At 36.4% G+C, this 18,284-nt stretch overlaps 1 protein-coding gene across 2 annotated transcripts in view; it reads right to left on the bottom strand.

Moving 5' to 3' along the window:
- Positions 1–18,284, bottom strand: part of TMTC2 (transmembrane O-mannosyltransferase targeting cadherins 2) — a 369,395-nt gene that overhangs the window by 45,928 nt on the left and 305,183 nt on the right. For both annotated transcript variants that reach the window (XR_010830965.1, XR_010830962.1), the window contains exon 14: positions 13,556–13,695. The gene's annotated coding sequence lies outside the window, so the exon portion shown is untranslated. The remainder of the gene's footprint in view (positions 1–13,555; positions 13,696–18,284) is intronic.

Genomic DNA, 18,284 nt, shown 5'->3' on the forward strand with positions numbered 1-18,284 from the left:
TCAAGCTCAGTATCTGGGTGACTGGATATAAATTTGGACATGTATTTGAGTAGTCAAGATGTGTGTTTCTTTTCATTCATAAAGTGACTGTTTCCCTCCATTATAGCTCTATTAATCAAACAATACTTTCACTGTGAAAAGATTTTTATATACTGGAAAATGCTCTGTGAAAGAAGCAAGATAAATAGCCAGTTGAGATCATTTATGTCTCAGCTCTCCAAACTTTCTGCAACTGAAATCAGTTGCTGAAGAGAATCTAAATTGCTACATTTACATTACAGCCAAAGATATAATCTAAATTAGAGTCTACTCCTGCAGTGTTTTAAGTACCTCATTAAATTCTTGGATTCTGGGTCCTTAGCAAAGCCAAACATATCTAATATTGGAAACTTAAGACAACTGGGCTATTCTATAATCTGTATTCATAATGTAAATGTTGTATAGCTTTCCATTTCATTCAGGAATTTGCAGGAGCCCTCTGTTCCACACAGGATTCAGAAGGACTCTGATTTCTGGCATCACAGAGCAGAACAGTTTTACCTGCAGTTGCTAACTACCAACTTTTCCCATTGAAAAATACTGAAAGCAAAGGTGCAGGTATTGAAAGAAATCACTCTCCCTGCATCCCCTTCAATAACTGCATTTGTATACAGTTGAGTTGCATCTAGTTGATTTATCCCATTTAGAAAAAACATTATTTTTCTCCCTAATACTTTACAGCATTCAAATATTACAAAGCTTTTGACAAAGGGTAGGATAGGAAGAGATACTGTAGTTGTGGTATTTTGTTTTACCCAATCTTTCTTTGCAATGCCATTTCTCTTTTCCATACATGTAGAAACATATTCAGAGAGCAGACAGCCCATGAGTTGTGGTTCCCGCTTAAACAGTAAGAAATGCTTTCTGGTTGTCTTATTGAATATAATCACTAAAATTAAATTAAAAATTAAAAGTCTCATTCAATAGCTGTGCTTCAGGGGGTTTATTTTTTTATTTATTTATTTATTTTACAATATATGTCTTGTATATATTGCACTTTTTATTTCATATTTTTGGTTATGCTAGCAGACTTTTTTTTTGATTGAGAGACACTTTGAATGACAAACTTCTAGTGCCACTTCAAATTAAGGTTTCCAGTTATGAATTTAACTTGACAGTTATTGGGCATTACAATCAATAAATACTAACTGATTGTTAAAAACAAATTCAGACAGGATTAGCTGTGTAATGGATACATATATATTGTATTACTATAAAACCTTAGTTTTATAGGGTTTTACTAACCAACTGCTATTTCAAATGCTTATAAAATCTAACTACTCTATTAAATCCAGTTCTTTAGCCTGAATGTGATGGATTATATACTATTGTGTAACTATTTGTGACTGTTGTATGTTGACCTAGGTACTGGGATTGTTAGCATATGCCCGTATTTTGCTGCTGGCAGAGTTAGATGGGCAGTAGCTTCCCTGCTGTGCATCAGTGAACACACACATCACTAAACAAACCAATTAGAGGAAAGGCAGCGCACACCAGTCTTGATCAGCCAGGAAGGCCTACTCTTAGTCTTCTGAAAGCGAGAAATACATGCCTGAAGTTGACCCATTCCCCCCAACTTCAAGGTGATTGAAATGCAAGCCTTAATTCATAGGTTCAGGAACCATAGGGGTTGGAAGGGACCTCTGGAAACTGTGCAGTCCAACCCTTGAGCAGAGTCAGCAGGCTGTTCTAACTGAAGATTTCTCCTAATATCTGCTACATTATGGAACTTATTCTACTATACACATCTTTTTCTTTGAACCAGACAACCAAAAGGACCCCCTGCGATTAAAAAGTCTCATCAGAAAAGGCCGTTTTGAAGGTGGTTTTCAGATGGATATAGGCTCATGTTTTCAGCCCCACTTAAGCTATCATATTCTGATGTGGTTCTGATGTCTCCCTTGAACTTCATAATCAATAAATTTCATTAGGAAGAATACCAAATTTATGTTTTAAACAAAGGGCTTTTGCATGTGACTGCATAATCACACTTTAGGGAGTTACTCTACCTCAACTAAACCACAGTGGCTTATTCTATATCTACAACAAAATGTCAAATACGTCAAAAGAACCTCAAGGAAAGAGTCTTAAGCTAACACATTATAATTCAATCTGCAATACATGCAGTTAGTAACAAATAATCAACTGAACCTTAGTTGTGCACTCACATGTAGTAGCCTAGTTTTATGCCTGAGCAATAGCAGAGACACAAAGGAAAGCCAGTACCCATTGGCCCCGGAAGAAGTGTCTAATGGAATCAATGCCAAGAAAGTTATTGACCCTCAAACATACAACACATCACCAAAATGTGTCTAGAGTTTCCAGGCACTTTTTTCTCTCAACAGAAACTTTTCATTCTTATTCCATAGATATAAAACGGTGATGACTTGGGACCATTCACATAAATGCTTATATACAGTTAAAAGTGTGTCTAGGGTCTGTGTCTGCATAACTACTTGCTAGACTTGAGCTGCGAATGTGAAGAAAATGCATGAACAATAACTAAATCTCACACATTTCCATTTTTAGTCTGGAACTCCCCATCTCAGTGTATTCAGAGGGGTTTCAAATTTTATTGCCACAGTAGTAAAAACAACAACCCAATAGTAAATCCCCATCCAGCCAGTGAAAATTCCAAAACTTAAAAGTCTGATCCAATAAGATATTTAAACCCATGTGATTCCTTAAACACCAGAGTAGTCCCATTGAAGTCAATTAGAACTATTTCTTTGCTTAAAATAACACATGGCATAAGTATTCTGCCAAAGTGGGACCTAAGAGAAAGTGTCTCGTAGAAAAGAAAACAGCTATAATTTCTCTTTTCTGGTGGGCACTATCTATTTTACTTTTTTTTTTCCTGAATTTTCACATAGGGATTCAGACTCTCTGATTAATTAATGATCATTAAGAATTTGCAAACTTTCCCGTTCTAAGGAAGGCTAAATAGGGGCAGAAACAAAGAAATTTTCATTTATAACAAAACAGCACAGCTGTAGAAGACCAACAAGTAAAACTTTCCCTAAACATTCTGAGGCAACTCTCCAAGTTCTTTGGGTTCCCACATCACATATATGCAAATGATCATTTTGCCATAGTTATGGACTAAGAAAGTCTAAGAGCCAGTGAATTCAGATTGTTCACAATAAACTAATATCAAATTATTTAGAATAAGTTTATGGGGAGGTTTTTCTGACAGTCTGGTATCTTCTGTGACTAGGTCTTCAGTATACACGGAGTTCAGAGGTTAGTCATTTCATGCAATCAGATGGCATCCCTGTTCAAAATGTGTTCCATGATGAAAACCACTGTAGCAGAAATTAAACCCTAACAAACTGTATATCTTTCTAGTGTTTCCTGTGCTCTTTCACCAGTCAAAAGTCAATCCAGAAATGCAGGTCAGCATATAGAGAACCATATTCCTTGTAGCTTATTATGTACCAGAAACATAGTTTCACATTTTTGCTAATGTATTATGTAGGTAGGTGGGATGGAGCTTTACTTTGCTTTTTGCCATGTTTATAGTCTTCTGACAAATGTAATAATGAATTATTGCTCCAATTGTTCTAATTAACATTATACATTTTTCAAGTGGAGTTTTATAACTCTTCAAGAATATGAAATCATTTCTATTAGAAGACTCACCCTATATTATTTTGTTAGAAAATACTGATTTATGTTATCTACTGAAATTCAGTGAGTTCAATTTATTTTTAGCACAAAGAGGGAAATGTGTCTTTACTCCCATCCCTCCCTACTAGTCATACAGTTCTAAGACAGTAAATATCCATTATAACCTTATACGCAGCCTTGCATAAACACAATGTTCAGGAACAAATAAACATGTTTATGACACCACAATGTGCTTGTAACAAATGGATTTGGAAGACTCTTGACCTTGGGAAGGCAATTACACTATTTGATGGAGTCCAAAGTAGCTGCAATCTGACTAAAGAGCTAATAACATTAGTGTTGACCATGACCCTGTCAATAATTTCCTTTATACTCAATGTTTGTTTCAGTACACCTAGATTATACTTTAAAAAAGATTTATTGCAGTAATTTCAATCTGATTATAATGTACAAACTAAATATTAACAGTTCTAATGTCTTGTTAATTTTGTTGTTGTTCTGTTTGTTTGATTGTTTCACTTTGTTTGAGCCTAGACTGAAGAGGGAGAGATGCTATGAAAGTGTTTCTTACATTCAAATAGTTTAAATGAAATGTTAATTAAGGTGCAGCATTGAAGCGTTATGGCACACATCCTCAAAAGAGAAAAATATGGACTGCTTTGGAGTATTCTACAGAAGTCATCTGAATGCTAAAGTAGCTGTTTTAAAAGATCCTGAAATAATTTAGTATCACTAAAGAACTGTCTGCTTGGTGCTGTATGTAACAAGGTGAAGATAAAGGAATTTGCAAGTCTTCTTACAGATATATGTCACAGATGTACCCAAAGATGGTTAGCTAAATCCTATAGTGGATAGTCAAGGAAGTGGGTCATATAAAGCAAGTATTCTACTCCCCAAAAGACCAAGAGAATTTCACCTTGCTGGGTAAAACTTCCTTGGCCCTAAAAGGCATTATTGTATGCATACATCTCCCATGTATAATTAAAAATGCCCTAATCCTATGAAGTATTAGGATGTAGATCAGCTCAGTAAAGGAATCTGTTTGTCAGTTACAACTTAAATTGGGTATAAGGATTTAAAAAAAAAAAAAAGTTAAAAAAAATGTATTTAATAACCTTCCTAGTTTTGCATTTGCAGAAATTTATGTTTGCACATGAGAAACTAAGTTGCTTAAACAAAGGACAGAATTGAAATGGATAATCTGTATGTAAAAATGTGCAATATTTCCATATTCTTTCCCCAAATTATCAAGGTGCAATTTGACAGAAAATAAGAGTTGCAAATATGACTCTAACCTTCCAGTTTATGACTAACAAAGACTTACACAGAAACTAGCATGTAAAGTATGTCGTTTTCTAGCTGAGTTTCTACTATGAATCTAGATACACTCTAAAACATGCCGATCTTCTCTCAACTTCAGAAAATCATGCTGTCATTTATTGTGTGTTTATTTACTGAAGTCATAAATAGTTTGATGTAGAATAGTTATTTTGGATGCATAACTCTAGAAATACTCTCTTCCTAAAAGATATTGATAAAAACCTGAAGGAGCCTCACAGTGTATCAAATACACTTTCTTTCAAAGGAAACCACACAGCACAGACCTGTCTATGTATCATCAAGCTCTACCTTAAAATTATTTAGGCATTTCGTCTCCCATTACTACATGGTAGTAGTTTGGTCCAAACCTCACTCCTCTGATGGTTAAAAACCTTTTTACTAATTTCCATCCTAGACTTACTCATGACCACTTTACTTACCTTTGTTCAAGTGCCAAACATTGCTTTTCAGCTAAAATAGTCATCTTTTTACTCCCCAGTGTTCAATTCCATGAACTTTTTACAGAGAGAAAAAATATTATCTAAGCTTTCATTTTACTATCATAATTAAGAAAAGCTGTTCTAGTCTCTTCTCATAACTTTGGTTCTCCAAAGAATCTGAATTTCTTCTTATACATGGGGGCGCACAACTGCTCACATTACGCCTCTGAGCTGAACCCAATATCTTGTACTACACTCTCTCATGGAAATGTCTCCCTCCCACAACATAAACACACCTCTCTCCCTATCTCCATATCTATCCCCTCTGTTAAACCTACCATCTCCGTTTTCAGAGCTGCATCATGTTGACAGCTCACAGCAAGCCTACCAAAAATTAAAATACACATATTCTTTATGTGCATGACCATGCACTTTATTTTATGGAGTGACATATTGTTTAAATTACTGCAATACACTAGGTTACCCAGTTTTTCTATATGGAATTGCATAAAGAACCAGTTATACCTTTTTATCTTTGTTTTATTGTCACGTTTCTACTTTTTGTGGCAAAATCTTTCATGAAATTTTGAATCCAGTCAGCCTCAGGAAGTAGTGTAGACCTGTCCTGGCTGCTTCTTTTCAAATGCCTTCTCCCTGATAACTTTTTCATCCACCTATACAATTCTTCTCAGTCCAGTTTAACTAAAAACCTTCAAGTGAAATTGTTACTGATAAACAGATGACTTTTAACAGATTTCCTTTGCTTAGAAAATGATTTACCAAAAAAATTTACTAGTTTCATCAAATACAATCAACCTGTGGTAAATCGTCTTTGCATATCTAAATTTGTTGTCTTTACGTAATATTAAAACAATTTATTTAAAACAAGGTATATTCACCCAGTCTTCTGGGTTCCTTCATTTTCCCCCAAAAAATGTTAACAATGTTAACTAATGTTAACAAAGATACAGTTACTGCTGCTGAGATGAAATAAAGAAATGAGACAGCATCTAACGTAAAGTTTTACATACATGCTCAACTGCAGTACTTACCAAACATGTCAAACTGCAAACCTTGAGCTCTAAATTTGGATTCATTCACAGAAATGAGTAAAGTAAATAGAAACAGTAAAAGTTTTATTCACCGCTACCATGCCCATATCTTCAATTTTATCCAAGGAAACAAAACAAAAAAAAATAATAATAATAATAATGATAATGATAATGATAATGATGATAATAATTAATACTTGTGTCCTGGTTTCAGTTAGGACAGAATTAATTTTCCTCCTAGTAGCTGGTAGGGTGCTATGTTTTGGATTAGGATGAGAAGAGCGCTGATAACATGCTGATGTTTTAATTGTTGCAGAGCAGTGTTTACACCAAGCTAAGGACTTTTCAGCTTCTCGCTCTGTCCTGCCAGCGGGCAGGCTGGGGGGTGCAGCAGGAGCTGGGAGGGGACAGACCCAGGACAGCTGACCCAAACTGGCCAAAGGGGTATTCCATACCATCTGACGTCATGCTAAACAATATATAGGGGTGGCTGGCCGGGGTGGGGGACCGGCTGCTTGGGGATAGGCTGGACATCGGTCAGCGGGTGGTGGGCAATTGCATTGTGCATCACTTGTTTCATACACATTAGTAGTAGTAGTACTATTATCATTATCATTATCATTATCATTATTATTATTATTAATTATTTTCCTGTCTTAATAAACTATCTCAACTCACCGGCTTCACTTTCCCGTTTCTCTCCCCCATCCCAGAGAGGGAGGGGGGAGGGTGAGCGAACGGTTGTGTGGTGTTTAGCTGCCGACCAGGTAGGTTAAACCATAACAACTTGTTCTTTCCTGCTCATAATGTTTCTCATGAGTTGACAATAAAAAAGGTTATTGCTGCCAGTTATGATGGTGTGACCATTTGTACACTGATACGGAGCAATGATATTTCAAACTGCCACTTCAGACAGTATAGGTAAATAGGCATCAGCTAGTAATAATATATCATTGTACTAGACAGGCACTCCTGGACAAGCTTCCCATGCAAGTAAAAATATCTCATTGTCAGATACATTTATTTAAATTGGGATATCCTTGACAGACTTAAAAAAAAAAAAAAAAAAAAAGAGGCTTGCAAGTTAGAGGGAACAGGTTGATCCCCAGTACAAACCTAGTAGAATTTGCACTGCAATGCAAATGGCCTTATCCAAAGGTATTAACCAAAGATGGTTTTGGAAAAGGCTTAGTTACTACTCATTTGTAGCACCTGAGAGCTTAGACCATTTTTAAGGCACTTGCTCAAACTTGTAATGAACTTCTTCATTGGAAAACCCTCACATTGATTTCAATAGAAAAAATGTTTGAAAAAGAGTATTAGCCAGAAACCCTGAATATCCTCTGCATAATACATCAGAAAAGGAAGAAATAAAAGATGAGAAAAAAAAATTTACCTCACATAATGTTAGTCTTTTTGGTGAATATGACCAAATGGTTAACATGTATAATTCAAATTGTTTAAAATATATTTCAAAAGAAGGAAATCTGGCAACTATTATTTAAATTCTACTTTAACCTCCCTCTTTCCTTAATGATTGATTCAACTTAGCTTTTTTGCAATTGTGTTCATGAGCAACATGAAAAACAGATAGATTTATTGGTTGAATAGTATGGATGAAACAACAGCTAATGAGAATATGAAAATTATTTTTTCTTCAGTTCAGTGGTGAATATATTACAGTTAGGAAATAGAAAGCATTGCGTTTTTATTTTATAATTGATCATAGAACAATATTACAATTGTTACGTATTTAAAGAAAATACAATATGAATGTACTTGTTTTTAATAACACATAAAAACAACTAATATTTTTTAAAATATCTGGTGAAAAACAACCAAACAAAAATCATAAAATATAAGTTATGTTAGCATCTCTGGCTTGCCTAGGAACAAGAAAAAAAAAAAAAAAGTCTTCCGAAACTTTCCCTTTTATAGTATGTGTTAATTAACCACAAAAATTCCAGTAGTATGTTTGATGAAACGTGGTTTAACACTGTGTGACTTTCAGAAGGCTGTTAAAAGTCTGAACATTTAAAAATAAGCATGTTAAAGCCACATCCTTAGTTTAGGGAGTTGAATTTGCCTTTGCGGATTTTTATTTTCTATTATTTTATTGCCTTCATGGGAGAGGGCTCTCTCCTGCTACCAACAAAGTGGTCTTTCTTCTGACCTGGAACACTGATTGTTCTGGTCTTCTAAAGAGATCTATCTCTGTCTCTCTTCTGTCTCTGTCTGCCTCTCTCATCCTTCCCTCCATGCATACACACCTCTTTCCCTACCTCCATATCTATCTCCTCTGTTAATATTTATTAAATCGCTCTTTCTGTGCACCATATTTAAGTGCAAACTGGATACATACTTAAGAATAATTCTAACACCCCACAAAAGCATAATAATAAATCTGATATAACAATAGTTAAATGTTAATAGAAAGAGTGTGGTATCTTACAGCATGGCACCAACTAGGCAATAACACATTCATTGTCTTCTTCAGACAGCAAAGTCATACTGCTGAGCCAGGCTTAAAGTTAAAAGCTGCTTCTTTGTTCAAGGCTACCCAACATAGCATCCTACCAAATTGAAAACAACAGAAAACCTTCACAATCAAAACTGACATGAAAAGCTGTACAGTATATGTCATACTGCCCTTGTAAATGGACATTTTGATTTTCTTCAGACTTTTTTTAGTACTGTTTCCCAAGACTCTTTTCCAGCGCATTTTCTTTGAAGTTTTACATAGCTTTCAAGTGCCAACCTACTTGTTCTTGAGAGATGTCAGTGGCCTGTTTGTGAAAGATAAGGCAGCAGAGGCTGACATATTCAATGTATTTTGTTTACAGAAGTTTTGTCTCAGTGATCAATAACCATATGTAACAGAAAGACGGTTTCATTCTCCCTTTGACATGGTGCTAGCTACATTGCCTAAGGCCTTTTTTCACTGTCAAACATAGTTTATTCTAATATCTGTAGCCAGTTAGGCATCAATATAATGTTTTATACTCAGAGGTGCCAGCTATGCTTTCACGTTTAATTTGTACTTATTCCATCAAAAGGTTTATATTTTAATATGCTATAGTATCTGGTTTTAAATCACTGTCAGCAAACTATACTTGCTAAGTAACAAGCTCAGGCCAACAGAGGGGATTTCAGGTAGTGAAGGGTTTTACTGTAGGGTTTTGTTTTCTAAGACTCAATCTTCACAACAGAACCTTGAACATTGTGCCAAATGTTATTATTTTCAATGTATTTAGTAAATATAGCTACTTGGGGAAGATGGTGGTTAAACAAACAATGCCGTTCAAATGTGTTTATTCCATCTCTTCTACACATAGAATAAAAACTGAAGTTATGAATGTGAATGGTGGCATGGAGTAAAAAAGTCCAAACTTGGCAGGCAAACGAGCTTTCCATTCACTAATCTGCATATCAGGAATGCCTATTTGCGATTATAGCTTGTTAAAATATTATTGTTTCTTCCCCTTTTTTAACAGCAATTTTAGTACTGCTTTATCTTTCTTATATCCAGACTTACACAACTAAGTTTATGGACGCAAAATGTCACCATCTTATGCTGACTCAACTATCTGCATTCTAACAGCTGAGCTGGCATAACTGACCAGTTATGTATGCTTTTATCCTGTCCTGGTTGAGCGATAAAATTCATTAGCTCAGACCTGAGGCATGCTAAGAGCATGCTGGTGGACACCTAGACCACTTAATTTGTTCTTTAGCTCTAATTCAGTTATGTTCAGTCATGTCTCCATACCTTTAAAATATGTCTGAGCTGCAGAGTACAACACACAGAGATATATTCTCAGTAGCTTCAAGTAAGCTCATGTAGAAAAAGCTAAGTAGGTGAAGAGTTTTACGAAAAGGAGTAGTTCCTGAGAAATGATAGGTTGTTGTATTGAAATGGGAGTACAGATGAAAAGCTGAAGTTCACAGTTTTTATTTAACATGACGCCTTGGGTTGTTTTTCAATTTTGGTTCATTAGGACAAAAGTCTTAGAACACGATCTATTGATGTTTTAGCTAAGAAAACAGAGCTAGAAGAAAACTGTCAGAAGTGGTAATCATGTCTATATAGAAATGCCTTAGACCAAATGAGCTCTTTTTTTTTTTTTTTTTTTTCTTTCATGTGGGATCAGGTAACAAACAGCCCATTTATTGCTGTCCAGATCTTTATTTCCTTTTCAGTTTCCATCCCCATTGCAAAATAAAGACACTTTTTCTTAAATACCAACTATATCAAATACATATACAATTTTAAAATAAGAAGAAAATAAAAGGAAGGAATTTGTAACACAGTTGTTTCTTCTTTGACTCCAGCAGTGTAAAACAGCACCATTTCATAGCTTATTGTTACTGGTGGATTTGGGGATTTAGGGACTAGGATTTACAAGCCTTTTTACTCACTGCATAGACCAGCACTGGGGCAAGTGGGCCGAGTATAATTTGTACAAACGTTAATTCTCTGTGTTAAGCTAATGCTTTAACGGTGTGCTATTAAAAAAAAAAAAAAAAAAAAAAGGCTCGCAAGTTAGTGGGAACAGGTTGATCCCAGTACAAACCTAGCAGAATTTGCACTGCAGTGCAAATGGCCTTAGCAAATGGCCTTATCATGCTTTTTTTTAAAAAAAAAAAACTCTTTTTTTCTATTTGTTTAGCCAGGAGCTTCCCCTTCCCTGAGCAAGAAGCCACCAGGAAACATATCCCAGGATCCCAGGTTTCAGCTTTAGTTACTTAAGAGCAAACCTCTGGAGGAGGGCCAGGAATTTCTGATCACTTAAGAGTTTGGTAAGATGTATTTGGAGATTTAGAGATGGGCAGAAGGGAGGAAGATTACCTCAGTACAATTTCCAAGTATACTTTTTATGTGAGCTATGGATGATGCGTCTAAATAAGAATCAAGGGCAGATTACTTTTGGTGCAAGCATTAGGAAGGATGTCAGCACTTAGGACTTGGGTTCAAGTATGCAGCTATTAGAAATCTCCTTATGTAAATCTGAGTGTTTATAAGACCCCATTTTGTTTGAGTGCATTAAAGCTAAGAATATGGGTGCCACAATCTCCCAGCTTGCAAGAAATTTGCTTCTTTTGGATCTGCACTAGAGAAAAGGTTTCAGCTTTGGATATGACTCAGAAGAAATATCAGAAACCTTGAGCTGGAATTTCTCTTGTTTAAAAGTGCTTCACAAAAGTTAGGAAGTGAGATGCATAGGAGGAAACTGTTTTGTCATTTGTTGTTTTTCCTCATGGCACATAACAGATAGAAATGCCAGAGCTTGTAAAAGGAAGAAGTTGATAGCCAGGTGTCAAAAAAATCAGGGAAACAGAATTTGGCTTAAGAAATTGTTGTGTCAAGAGTGGCTGTATGTGTGTCCATGTATGGTTCTTTCATAAATTGTCAGGTTTAGTGATTTTTAAAAGGTATCCAAAGGCAATACAAGATTCAATACATAAGAACATAAAACGTGATAAAATTATGTAGCAACTATACAATGTGTTTTTCTTTTAAAATAAAGTTAACACATATCTTGAAAAAAAAATGATATTGCAAGGTGTTACACCCGATCTGTTTTCATTTTAATCCTGTTGACCAAATAGTGCTAATGTTATGCTTGATAATAACAAGGCTGTGTTTTCCAGGAAATGCAAATTGCTTTTAATTAATCCTTTCAGAAAACAATGCCTGGATGCCACATCAGCCTCATTTCTGTTTATGATTACTTAGGGCTTTAAAAGTTTCTGGAGCTCTTTAGGGATTTAAATTAGCCTATTCACATTTTCTAAATATGACTATAATTCTTGGGTTTGTTTATGTTTAATTATTGGAAAATCATCTTCATGCACTGAGAATGAACATCAGAAAGTGTTTTTGATGTTTTTTTGGTTTTGTTTTTCAAAGATGCAAACAGCTAGATATTTCCTCTGGGTGTTGTTATGCATCTGAAATTTATTCCCTAAAATATTCTGCAGTTTTGCTTTGGTGTTCCCTCAAGGGTACAAAAACAACTGTGGAAAGGTCTGTGCAAAATATCCTGAATACTGATTTTTTTTCAAAATTGTCCTAATCAGAGCTTTAAATTCTATTTATTTATTTATTTATTTGGAATGGTACACTGATACAACTACATAGAAGCAGTCTAGCTAGTTGAAGCTATCTGTTCAAAGTTTCTCACTATGAAACACAATTACAGAGGTGATATGTAATGGAGTATGAATCCAGTAATCCAATATTTTTCTCGTACTGATATAGTAGTTGTAGTCAGCATGAAGATATTTTGATTTACATAGGAAATTTTTAAAACTTTTCATTACAAGTGTATATATGAAGTTATATTAAAGTTAAACATTAAAGCAGTAAAATTATGCTTTAGAAATGTAAGAAGTGAAAGTTATGAGTCCCAGCCTACACATATGGAGGGCAATTACTAGAAAATCCTGTCCAATATACCTGGTTGAAAAGGCATGACTGCTTGCCTGAAAAGAGATTGTGTGATGAGAAAACACACACCACTTTTACTGGTGGGTATGTGTATTACTGTACAATGGAAAATATAAACAAACTTTCCAATGTCCAATAGCCTTAATCTTGACAGAAACTTTCTTATCTTCCTGATTTTTTCTGCTTTATTTGCTTCCCACTCTCCATGACTAATATACCAAAGAGCAAAAAAGCAGTTATTTAGAGGAAGGAATTAAGGTTTCAGGTATAATTTTACTTTTGATACTTTTTAACCTTCATATTTGACAGTTTCCATATCTGTCTATCAAAGGATATTCTTTGAATATTTTTAACTAAAAAATTTCTAGGTTGAGAGTGGTTTTTTGTTTTGTTTACTTCAGTTTTTATAAAATGACTGAAAGAAATTCTGTGCCATAATTCCAGTTCCTAGTAACGACAGAAACAGACTCCTTTATTGTGCTTCACAATGTTTGTTGTAAAATCAGCCAAGATATGGGTTTGAGCAGCCACACTAAATACTCAAATTCTGTTCCTAATTCTGCTACCAGTTATCTTTCATAACTGTCATGACTTAATGTATGCAACAGAGAAGTAACACTCACCTTGCTCCGTTCTTTGTATAGTCACATGTCAGCCATAGAAATACTCTCTGCAGGGGTGAACCCAGCTGCCATTTCCTGAATATAGAAAGGAGTGTTCTGGCCCAACACACTTCATCATTTAGACATCAACTTAGCAACACCTGAAAATACAGAAGATGGAACATACCAGTTGCTAACAGTCATTCTATATATATCATATTCATGTGAAAGTACAGATATCACAATTTGGATAAGCAGGATGTAATTAGCTGTGTTGAAATTTGAATAGAACAATGAAGCTACCCTCCCTCCTTTTGCAAATATCATCAGGAAGCTATTTTTAATCACCATAGCTAATGGATATCATGACTACATTTTTCTGGAAAAAAAAAAAAATCAGCTCCTACTTCATTATGCAAGAACATTAATTTAATTAATATTGACTCAGATTGAAGAATATCATCCATTAAAACAGCTCTATCACTTGCTTTAGAATCTAGAAATATCTGTTTGAGCTAACTAAGCATGTTTTGTGCAACTGATTCTCAAGGGATCTATTCTGTGATGTCCTTTTTAGAAATGCCCCAATACAAAACAGAAGACTTTTGTTGAAGGAGTATTTATGGTTTCTGTCCCAACACACACACACACGACGTCATTTTACAAACCAATATGAAATGAAAAATATCTAATACACACCCCTACATTCAGAGAAGAAACACTATCTTCTTGCTCACCTAACCAATAAATTACCTTTTTCATCTACTGATGATTCAGTTCATTCAAAACATAATAGTTTCCAAAACAAGTTATTCTTTTTAAAGCGATATATATATCATTTTAGACCTTCCTGATCACAGAAACACATCCTGCCACCAGCTCTGCAATAAGATCCAGTGGGATGGAAGGTGTCCAAAGAATAGTAATCAGGTTTCTGTGTAAACAAATTTCATTTTACACCTCAGTTTCTGGAATTTTATAGTCCAAACATTTTACTGAAGTACTAAGTATCTTAGAAAAAGACTCTTCTGCACAATAGGAAGAACTATCAAAGGTCCTGTGGTAAAAGACAAGACTGCACTTTATCTTTCACGATGTGTTTTTGCAGGTCCCAACTCAGTTGACGCTATCAAGTAATCACTCGTTTTGTGCAACTTCAGTGTTTCCACAGTCAGGGCCCCTGACTGGGATTCTGGGATTCTTTTAATATTTTAGTAGTGGAGATGATATGGGCAAGTGGGTGGTTTGTGGAACAGGGACACTCACTTCTGCAGTCTCTGTGTTGGTATTTAAAATGTCAAGGTGAATGAAGCCCAATAAAAATATTAGGAATGAAAGGCTGTATACTTAATGCTTGCTCATCTCATTTCATTTCTGTAGAGTATAGGACAAAGGTTGTGGAACACATTTACAGCACAGACCACTTGCTGAACTGCTGAATATGTAATCTTAAACCAGCACTACCAAATGCAGTGACTTCTTCTGAGACAGTATTTCAGGATGCAAATTCAGGAGCAGGAGGTCCAGTGAGCCCAGTTTGACCTCTGAGCCTTTGGAGTCCAATAGACATGAAATTTAAAACATACAAATTACAGATCAAAGTAGAATTGTCAAGCTTGAAGACTCTGACCTAGAGATATAGAAGGATGTTGGAAGATACTTGGTTTGTATTTCATCTGACTTCTTTTCAAGCGATAATTTAGAGCCTGTCATGGGAGCAAGTTTTCTGCAAAACAGTTTGAGGCTTTCATGTTTCAGAAAGTGGAAGAAGGAATAGGGAAAGGGCAACAGGCCCAAACTAATTTTTTTATGTATTCCTGGTCAGGGAAGGGCAAAAAAGAAGACCTCCAGATTGCAAAACCCTCCTGCAGGCGTTCTTGATCCCAAACTTTCTCAATGTCCCCACACTCAAACTTTCATTCCAAGTTATGATCTTCTTGCTACCCTTTTTTTTTTTTTTTTTTTTTTTTCCTAGCAGTAGTCTAAACAAAAGGCTGTTAAGGAATGAGAGAGGGAACCTGAAGGTCTGTGGCCTATCTCCTTTCACACAAACTTGGGGATTCTCCTTTATATCCTATCCCCCATTTTTTCCTATGAGCCCCCTCCCCCATCCACTGTTTCTGGTTTCTAAGTTCCTATTAGTGACCAAAGGCCCTCTCTTACCTCCCCATAGATGATACCTTACCCCTGAGTGGTTCAGAATAACTCTTTAGAAAATCTCCTCTGATATTTCTGTGTTTTCAAGCACTATACCACTGTACCCCTCCCATAACACAGATCTTCTCCAAACAAGTATCCTGTCACTAACTCCACGCCTCATCCTTCTCACTTTTCTCTATCAGCAACCCACCAAATAATCCTTATCTTCTTTCCCATTTCTTCTTGAAATATCTTAGTCCAAAGCTAGGTTTATTAACAGACTTACATAAGCCACCTAAAATTAAGTATAATACTAAGCCATCTGTTCTGAAGAATATGTTCAGACTGTCAGATGTAATTCCTTATTGGTTTCACTGCTACAAATTTTCTTCAAATTTGGTTGGTCACTCCACTGAAATCCCTAATCAAAGTTGCTCTGAAATCCTAGCTCATCTGTCACCCACCAATTCTTCCATTGGTTCAAAATTATCTAAAGCTTCCTGTACCTACAGATATTAATGTTGACTAAATCCCTATTCTCACCCAACTATTCACCTAGAATTAAAGTTGCCAGCCTTATTTCTCCCAGGCAAATAAAAAATCAAAATATAAAAATCCAATAACCTGTAAAAGGGAAGGGACTATAAAGAGCACACTAGGAAAGAAGAATAATAGTCGTGTTTTGTCTACTTGGTCACTAGGGAAGAAATTAGATACTAGGATGCAAGGTGCACAAGCTGAAGGTGCAAAGGTTTCTCTCCCCTTCCAGTAACATGACAAAGAAGCTCCAGGCAATCACTGATGTAAGAAGTTACTCGCCTTGTGTTAGACCTATTAATTTTGTCTGTGTCTCAGGCTCCCTGCTGCAGTTTCAACAACTCACAAAGAGCAGCAAAGCTCTTTGCTCTTTCTTTAGCTGTGTTAAAAAACTGCCAATTACTTGCATATGACCTGTGGACTCCAGCACGGAAAGAGAGGTCATGCACCACACAGCCATGAAAAGCTGTGATCCTCACTGTGCCAGGCGCTCCAGGGACCATCTTGGCATGCTATCCAACACACAGACTCCTTCAGCCTTTTCCCAGTGACCTGGTGGGCAGGGGCAGGCAATAATGAGATCTGACCCAGCTCCTACTATCTCACACACAGGATCAGAGAGAAATTCATAGGTTTTCACAAAACCCTGAGTGACTGCAGGTCACAAATACTACTGATTTTCAAATAGATCTGCAGATGTAGCTGGAGGAGAACTCTAGTTTTCACATCAAGACACCACACCACAGGGCTGGAGAGCTGCACCAGTACACTCCAGGCACATCTGCCAGCTTGACAGCCTAGAGACCACAGTCTCAGGTGTATGGCACATGGCACTGCCTGGGTACCAGGAGGTACCAGGGTGATTTCTACATCAGTTTACCACTGTGTGCCAAGTAGCTTTGGATAGGTATCTACAATGGAACAGTATGAAATAAAATTTTATGCCAGTGAAGATAAATGGGGAAGTCAAGAGCCTTGAACTGGTAGTGATTTCCTTGCAGGAAAGCCACCACTAGCTATCAGAAATTGCTGACCTTCCGTCTGCTACCTCATGCTCAGGTACAATCTAAGCAGATCCCTGCATGCAAGTATTCTGGATTAAGATTTCATTTTCTTGCATATCTCAATAAGATTAATTAAACTGAATAGAGGCTTTAATTTCAGAATAACCACTACTTCAGAATAACCACTTAAATCCGTACCAGTCAAATCCCCAGAAACATCCATGCAGAAAAGCATGCTCAACCCTCTAATCTACATTGTCTCAGCAAGAAGAGAAATCTGGAAAGAAAAGACTGTTAAAGAGTCCAGATATGTTGCACATGCAGTGATGTGTTACTGCATATCATTATGTCAATCTTCTAAGTGGACAGCAGAGGGTACACAAAATATTTTTATTCAGCCACAAATTTAGGTCCCATGGATTTAATAAATCCTTTTCTAGTAACCCATTATCAGCCCAGGACTATGTAACCTTCTCACTCAGGCCAGGCAGTATCACATGGAGTACTGCTGAGGTGGTAGTAACCTGAGTTAACAGAGACCTCAACAGAAACCGGGGAAAAGAGCTTTGCTTTTTGAAGCTTTAACAAAATTTCAATACAAATAAACTACCTACGACATCATTTATGCTGGCAACATTTAAGTTCTTCCCCAGACTGTCTCCACAGACCTGACAAGAAGTTGTTTTCCTGTCAAAAACTCCATCAAAACCACACTTTACTAGAGATTTTTCTTTTTTAAAATTGCTAAAATAATCATAGAATCAAAGAATATCCTGATTTGGAAGGGACCTACAAGGAGTCCAACTCCTGGCTCCACACAGCACCACCCAAAAATCAGACCCTATGTCTGAGAGCATTGTCCAAACACTTCTTGAACTCTGACAGGCTCCCTGCCATGATCACCACCCCAGGGAGCTTGTTCCAGTGCCCGACCACCCTCTTGGTGAAGAACCTTTTCCTAACACCCCAGCCTGACCCTCCCCTGTCCCAGCTCCGTGCTGTTCCCTCGGGTCCTGTCGCTGTCCCCAGAGAGCAGAGCTCAGCACCTGCCCCTCCGCTCCCCTTGTGAG

The sequence above is a fragment of the Anser cygnoides genome, chromosome 1, assembly GCF_040182565.1.
Source record: "Anser cygnoides isolate HZ-2024a breed goose chromosome 1, Taihu_goose_T2T_genome, whole genome shotgun sequence".
NCBI classification, from domain to species: domain Eukaryota; kingdom Metazoa; phylum Chordata; class Aves; order Anseriformes; family Anatidae; genus Anser; species Anser cygnoides.